Below are 8,488 nucleotides of genomic sequence, written 5' to 3'. Positions count from 1 at the left end.
CAGCAGTATATAAGCCCATTGGTACTGCAATATTACCAAGTTCACACATTCAGCAGTAAAAGTCCAGTGGTACTGCTATTACAAAGTTCACTGATTCAGCAGTGTATAAGTCCAGTGGTACTGCTATTACAAAGTTCACTGATTCAGCAGTATAAGTCCAGTGCTACTCTCCTGTGCCGCATATAATTTTTAAATGCTTTGCTGAGTGTGTGTGGCTTAGGGGTACGCTCTCTTGTGCTACATATAATGGAAAACAAAAATTTGGAGGATAAAGTAGGGAAAGAGCAAGACCCACTTCCTCCTAATGCTGAAGCTGCTGCCACTAGTCATGACATAGACGATGAAATGCCATCAACGTCGTCTGGCAAGCCCGATGCCCAATCTCCTAGTACAGGGCATGTAAAATCTAAAAAGCCCAAGTTCTCAAAAAATAGCAAAAAGAGAAACTTAAAATCATCTGAGGAGAAACGTAAAGTTGGCAATATGCCATTTACGACACGTAGTGGCAAGGAACGGCTTAGGCCCTGGCCCGTGTTCATGACTAGTGGTCCAGCTTCACCCAAGGATCTAAGCCTTCCTCCCCCCCCCCCCCACAAAAAATTTAAGAGAGTTATGCTGTCAGCAACAACAACAAAACAGCAAAGAACTCTGCCTTCTAAACAGATGACATCACAAATCCCCAAGGCGAGTCCAAGGGTGTTGTTGGTTGTGAACCCTGACTTTCCCATCACTGTACGGGAAGAGGTGACTCCATCCAGCATTTGCAGCACGCCCTCTGCATATGCTGGAAGGATCACCCACAGTCCAGTTACAGATTTGGCTAATGAAGGTGTGACTGTTGTACACTGGGAGGAGGATATTGATGTAGCTGGCGCTGAGGAGGATGTTGATGATTATGATGCAGACAGATACCAAATTGCCTTTCTCAATTTCTATTTATATTCTAGATTATATAACGGCTGAAAAGTTTTCTGTTTTACTCCTAGTGGAGAGGGGATCTGATGCAGACAGATACCAAACTGCCTTTGTCCATTGCTTTGTATATTTGAATTTCTAGTTCTACAGTCTATGCAGGCTGCTTTATTTATATTCAACTACAAGTGTAGGGCGGGGGGGGGGGGGGGGGGGGGCATAGATAGCCACCAAAGTAACGTGGTCCATTTAATTTCACTTTCTAGCTCCACATTCTGTGCAGCCTGCTTTTTTTATCTTCAAAGTATTTATATTTACAAGCCTTGCAATCTAAATTAACTAGAGGTAGTGACGTGGTAGAACTCCAAAAGGCAGTTTGGAAGCCCCTGTACAAACTGGCTCTATTTTTTAACTGAGTTGTCCCCCCTCCAGTGTGTACTCGGAAAGAGTTTTTAGTGCAGCGGGGAACCTGGTCAGTGAGCTGCGAAGGAGGTTGCTTCCTCACGACGTTGAAAAAATGATGTTTATAAAAATGAATAATCAATTCCTCAATGAAGTACAGCACTGCCCTCCAGACAGTACAGAGGGACTGTGGTTGTGGAGTCCAGCTGGGACGAATTGATAATGTGTGAGGAGGAGGAAGTACACACTGTAGGGGGAGAGGAATCAGAGGTTGAGGAAGAGGGCGACATCTTTCCTCAGTAGAGCCTGTTTAGTTTGTACAGGGAGAGATGAATTGTTTTATTGGTGTGGGGGCCCAAACAAACCAATCATTTCAGCCACAGTTGTTTGGTAGGCCCTGTCGCTGAAATGATTGGTTTGTTAAAGTGTGCATGCCCTATTTCAACAACATAAGGGTGGGTGGGAGGGCCCAAGGACAATTCCATCTTGCAACTTTTTTTTTGGCATTATGTGACCATTCAACAGTCGTTTGCCATGTTCAAAAAGTAAAAGAAAATGCCAACAAATTCAATAAATTAAATCAAAAGTTAAATGCCCTGTCATTATTTAAAACAAGAGGTTTTGACGTGCTAGAATTAGTGTAGTGTTAAGATGTTATAAACACTACACTTGGAAATTGGAGGAGGTATTGTGGCCCCGGTATCAAATTGGGTACCGGGGCCACCCCACTACGCAGTCCAGATACTTGTTTGGTGGAATTCAGACCAGTTGAGGGTGTATTTATTTTATTGTGGCCCCGGTATCAAATTGGGTACCGGGGCCACCCCACTACGCAGTCCAGATACTTGTTTGGTGGAATTCAGACCAGTTGAGGGTTTTATTATTATATTGTGGGGACCACTCTATCTATACCACACTACAACTCTATACCACTCTATTTAATACTTTAATTCTATTTAATACTTTAATTCTATTACTAATTCCCATAAAGAGGAACTGCCGCTTCTATTTAATACTTTAATTCTATTAGTAGTTACCATAAAGAGGAACAAAATAAACCAATTTTACCAAAAGTATAATGTGACTTAGACTTACAAACACTACACTTGAAAGATGGTGCCTTTAAATGAAAAAGTCAGTCTTCATTGCACGACTATGTGCAACAGGGACAGTTTTTTGGTTTACAAAGTCAACCAATAACACTTCGACCCTGTCTGTCTTTAACATACTTGATGGGATCTCAATGACGAATGGTCTGTACCATGTTTGGAGGAGGTATTGTGGCCCCGGTACCAAATTGGGTACCGGGGCCACTCCACTATGCAGTCCAGATAGAGGTGTATCAGATATTAAACAACGTTGACTGTTGCTGCAAAAATTTTAAATAATATTGTGGGGAACACTACACTACGCAGTCCATAAACTTTTTGGGTGGAATTCAGACCTGTGTAGGGTTTTTTAATAATATTGTGGTGACCCACTCCTCTACGCAGTCCAGGTACATTTATTGCTGCGAATCATACAAGTTCAGGGTTTTTAATTTATATTGTGGAGACCCACTCTTCTACGCAGTCCAGGTACATTATTCGGTGCGATTCATACCAGTTGATGGTTTTCTTATTATATATATTGTGGTGACCCACTTCTCTACGCAGTCCAGATACATTTATTGGTGCGAATCATAAAAGTTCAGGGTTTTTAATATATATTGTGGTGACCCACTCCTCTACGCAGTCCAGGTACATTTATTGGTGCGAATCATACAAGTTCAGGGTTTTTAATATATATTGTGGTGACCCACTCCTCTACGCAGTCCAGGTACATTTATTGCTGCGAATCATACAAGTTCAGGGTTTTTAATATATATTGTGGTGACCCACTCCTCTACGCAGTCCAGGTACATTTATTGCTGCGAATCATACAAGTTGATGGTTTTCTTATTATATATATTGTGGTGACCCACTCCTCTACGCAGTCCAGGTACATTTATTGCTGCGAATCATACAAGTTGATGGTTTTCTTATTATATATATTGTGGTGACCCACTCCTCTACGCAGTCCAGAAAGATACCTCGTTGCAACGTTTTGGACTAATACCTATATTTTGAGGTGTTCAGAATACACTGTAAATTAGTGGAAATGCTTGTTATTGAATGTTATTGAGGTTAATAATAGCGTAGGAGTGAAAATAAGCCCAAAAACTTGATTTTTAAACTTTTTATGTTTTTTTCAAAAAAAATCCGAATCCAAAACCTTAAATCCGAACCGAGACCTTTCGTCAAGTGTTTTGCGAGACAAATCCGAACCCCAAAAATAATAAAAATCCGGATCCAAAACACAAAACACGAGACCTCAAAAGTCGCCGGTGCACATCCCTAATATTTACTATTTGTAACTGAAAAACAGATGTACCCATGGCCGTACACTAATACAATAATGTTCACATCATCAAAGACCTAAAGAAACTGAGGGGAATGCAAACAAAGCTTCAGGCCTGTATTGGGTGTGGGTCTTTGGTTGCCCCGCTTATTTTACAGCTCTGTGTGTTCGTTTAATATTTACATTAATTCCTCTACAAATATATAGCAAAATTGCTATATTTTCTTTCCCCAGGTTTGAGTGAAATTCACAGGTTACAGTTACACCAAACTAATGTCCAAAACGTGGAAACTATTTCCGCAAGCCCAACTGTAGCACATTCTCTTATCTCTAATAATACAGCATTGCAACATGTATGTGACATTCCAAATTAAGAAACTGACTGACAATAAACTTCCTTGTCCAAGCTTACATGGACAGTTTCCTTGTCTGTATTAAAGGGGTAGATTCACAACTCTTTTATTACTGGTTCAAACAGAGAAAGTTGTTTCAATGATATTTTAGGAGGTGTAAAAATGTGTTTATAATGTAGATGTGTTCAATGTTTTATCTATTTTTAATAGCATTTGTTGTTTATAAAAGGCATTTAAAAAAATAATTTTGTTCAAAAACAACATTTTAAAGGACAATTTATTCTCAAATTCGGAAATATTTTGCATCGCAACCTTCTCAGACTGCTACACCAGCTGTGAGATAAATGATATTAGTATAAAAAAGAAATCTGTTAAAACATTTTGCTGACTCACAGCATATGTCCAGATCGGGAGAGCTTAATCCCCATCAGTGGCAAAGTTGGGAGATATTCTGTTCACTGCTTCATTGCATGGCTGAGCAGCAGTGAATGGGTACTGTGCGCAAGGCAATGAGGGCAGGAGAGAACGAGACAGCCTAGCACTTCAAAAAGACTAGGCATGCCCTCATCGTGCTGTGATAATGCCACCAGTCCTGCCACTGCTTACCCAAAAATTGGGAGGTGTGCTCACAGGCATCTCAAAAATTATGAATGGCAACATTACTTTAAGTCTTTTTGCAGCTAAGCTGCACTATTGAAACAGTTGGACAGATTTGTGAATATAAATATATATATATATATATATATCATCACCATCTATTTATTTATATAGCGCCACTTTATTCCGCAGCGCTGTACAGAGAACTCACTCACATCAGTCCCTGCCCCATTGGAGCTTACAATCTAAATCCCCTAATATACACACACACAGACCGAGAGAGACTATGGGCAATTTAATAGCAGCTAATTAATCTATCAGTATGTTTTTGGATTGTGGGAGGAAACCAGAGCACCTGGAGGAAACCCACGTAAACACAGGGAGAACATACAAATGCCACACAGATAAGGCCATGGTCGGGAATCGAACTCATGACCCCAGTGCTGTGAGATAGAAATGCTAACCACTAAGTTTGTTGGCGAAAATATTACACAGCTCTCAAGATAAAGCTGCCAAATCTTACATAGTTATTTAGTATTGAAAAAGTAACTTATTAGACCACTTAGCGAGAACGCAACAAACTTAGTTGTAATCAGTTTCTGGTGCTGGGAGAAGCAGGAAATATGGGACACTCTTCAATATCAGATTGACTCCCAAAAGTGAACAAATTCTTACAGTCACAGTGCAGTTTTAAAACCAAGCTGCAGGGCCCACAGCCCCCATTCCTGTGAGGTCAGAACAAACAGATCTGTGAGAATGCAAATTAGGGTTTTGTAGAAACACCTTTTAAGTCAGGTTTTATTACCCTGTCCTAACTTTTCACCAGTATGACTTACAAACATGATTTTACCTCCACACAACAGGTCATAAGTTCCCCTTCATCTGCATACCACACATGCCTCTGATAAGTATGATATTGGAGAAAATTATATACTTTCCTGTGACCCTATTCAGCTTGAATTTGTCATCAACATATACCCCTGTCTCTGCAGTCGGCATGTCTGAGGCCTCCCAGACATGTGTTAGATTTCATTGTATTTTTAAAGGCTTTCACGTTTGCGACCTGCCATAAATGATACAAGGTGCTATCCATCAGCCCCTTCTGGGTAGTTTAACATAAACAAAACACATTGATTTAAACAGCTCCTCTGAGCCATGTCAACTATTTCTAGGAATTAATTCACAAACACATATTTGCAGATTTATATGCCTAAAAATTTAGCTTGCACAGGACAATTGAAAACACAATTTTTTTGGTTGTAAACATTTGTTTGACCGCTGGAAGGAAACCTCGCCACAAGACAACATAATGACAATGCGATAAAGCAGCAAATCTTATTTTCTCATTTTCAACAAAGAATTTGCTCCAATATAAAAACTGCTACACATTACAAATTGGACCCATGCAACGCCGTGTGACCGTGCATGGATCTTATATATATAAAATTCACTGGTCTGTTTGTCTTTCATTTTGAACACCCCTGCAACGATTGGAATGAAACCAACGCAAAGTGATCCAGTTGGGTCCACGCCAGGTTTTAGCGGGGCTAGAGTCCGGTGGGGGGTTGAGGTCACGGTCGGACCTCCAGTTGGTGTATGCTGGGCAGAAGTTTGGCCTTCCACTGGATGGATTTAGATGAAAACATCACAGAGGGGTGGCAATTTGTCTGGGATGCCTAATGGAGTGGTTGGGGTCCCAGTTAGACCTCTCGTTGTTGTACACTGGGCACAACTTTGACACAGGGAGTCTGTTCTAGGCTTTCCCTCAGAGCCGGATTTAGACCTCATAGGGCCCTAGGCAGGATACTGTTTTTGGGCCCCCTCCCTGAAACAATCCATAGCACTATATTTTTGCAGCCTACCATATACCCCTATAGTTACGTAGAAGTGAAAGCATGTGCCGCCGCATGCCTACCATATACCCCTATAGTTAAGTAGATATGAAAGCATGTGCCGCCAGAGGAGGTGAGGGCGTGGCTTGCATCTTTGGGGGCGTACCTAACATGTGAAAAGAGCAAGGCCACCCTGCTGCAGAAAAAGGCACCCCTAAATAATTACCAAGCAGTCCCGTTTTTTAAGTAGTTGGGTCAAAACAACTTAATAAATATTGAAGTCAGGGCAGAAATACTTACTTAAGTTGTTTGCAAAAATAATACACATAAATCCAAGTATGTGCTCTTGTCACTTTTGTCCCTCTATCATCACACTGTGCCCCTTCATTGTCACTTTTGCCCCTTCACAATATCACATGTGCCCTTTTACCATCACCTCTGTGCCCATCACCACCTCTGTGCCAATCACCATCACCACCTCTGTGCCAATCACCACCACCTCTGTGCCCATCACCACCTCTGTGCCAATCACCATCACCACCTCTGTGCCTCTTCACCATCACCACCTCTGTGCCCTTCACCATCACCACCTCTGTGCCCATCACCACCTCTGTGCCCATTACCACCTCTGTGCCAATCACCATCACCAATACTGTGCCCCTTCACCATCACCACCTCTGTGCCCTTCACCATCACCACTTCTGTGCCAATCACCATCACCACCTCTGTGTCTCTTCACCATCACCACCTCTGTGCCCTTCACCATCACCACCTCTGTGCCCTTCACCATCACCACCTCTGTACCCATTACCACCTCTGTGCCAATCACCATCACCAATTCTGTGCCCCTTCACCATCACCACCTCTGTGCCTCTTCACCATCACCACCTCTGTGCCCTTCACCATCACCACTTCTGTGCCAATCACCATCACCACTTCTGTGCCAATCTCGCGGCAACCCCCTCACCCCCCCCAGCTGCCCAGCTGTGCCCCCCGAGAGCCGCTAGGCCCTAGGCAGGTGCCTAGGTTGCCTAGCGGTAAATCCGGCCCTGCTTCCCCGAGATGGATTTGGATGACATCTTAGCTACTAATTATTTTTAAAATGTTGACAGTTACATCCAACTCATTGATAACTTAATAACTTGAAGATTTAAACCTGGGCAATGTCAGGTACCATAAATTTAAACTAGAGGGAGAGGTATGCCAATCTACCAAACTTTTCAGGGTAAAGAAAACACAGTTTTATAAAACCCCTGATTAAATAATCTTCACTAACCATCATCAATATCTTTGTTTAATTATAAGGCACTGGACAGTCAACATTACAAGTCATAAAAAAATACAGAAAAACATAAAACATAAAAAGTACATGCGAGATAAGCAAAGTAGGGGCATTACAAGTCATGTACATTGCTATTACGCAACAACATAATAACATATGAAGTAAACAAAGGCAGTGTGGACAGGAGTAAGAGGGAAGAGAGGGGACTGCACATGACAGCTCACATTCTAACAAACAATTCTAGTGTATTCAGATACATGAAATATATGCACACTTTTGTTATTTCCAAGCCTCCAACTAAAAATATATATTCCTGTGTATTAGCAGCAACCTTGAAAACCCATCTTGCAGCACTATGCTGAAAATATAAACTCAATTAAACAAAAGCAGTGGTTTTTTTTTTGGTTTTTTTTTTAAAGAAAAAAACATTATATGGATTTAGCATATACTAGCAGTAGTGGCATAGCAACAGGGGTAGCAGTGGTAGCCCTGCTGTGACCCTAATATTCTATGGGGGATCAGAGCTGTTTTATTCTTTTCCTATCTTTGTGACCGTGGAAAAGCCAGCACGGTGTGTTTAACAGTTGTAGCAGGCTGTCTAAATCAGAAGTACTGTGCATGGTGTAGCTGAACTGCAATCTTGAGCAAATTCATTCATAGAAAGTATGTTTTATCTACTAAACATGCTGTGTCGCACTTCTGCAGGTCCAGGTGGCCCAGGTGTCTTTAGC

Source organism: Mixophyes fleayi, chromosome 3 (genome assembly GCF_038048845.1).
Source record: "Mixophyes fleayi isolate aMixFle1 chromosome 3, aMixFle1.hap1, whole genome shotgun sequence".
Classification (NCBI taxonomy): Eukaryota; Metazoa; Chordata; class Amphibia; order Anura; family Limnodynastidae; genus Mixophyes; species Mixophyes fleayi.
Note: the sequence above shows the minus strand (reverse complement) of the source record.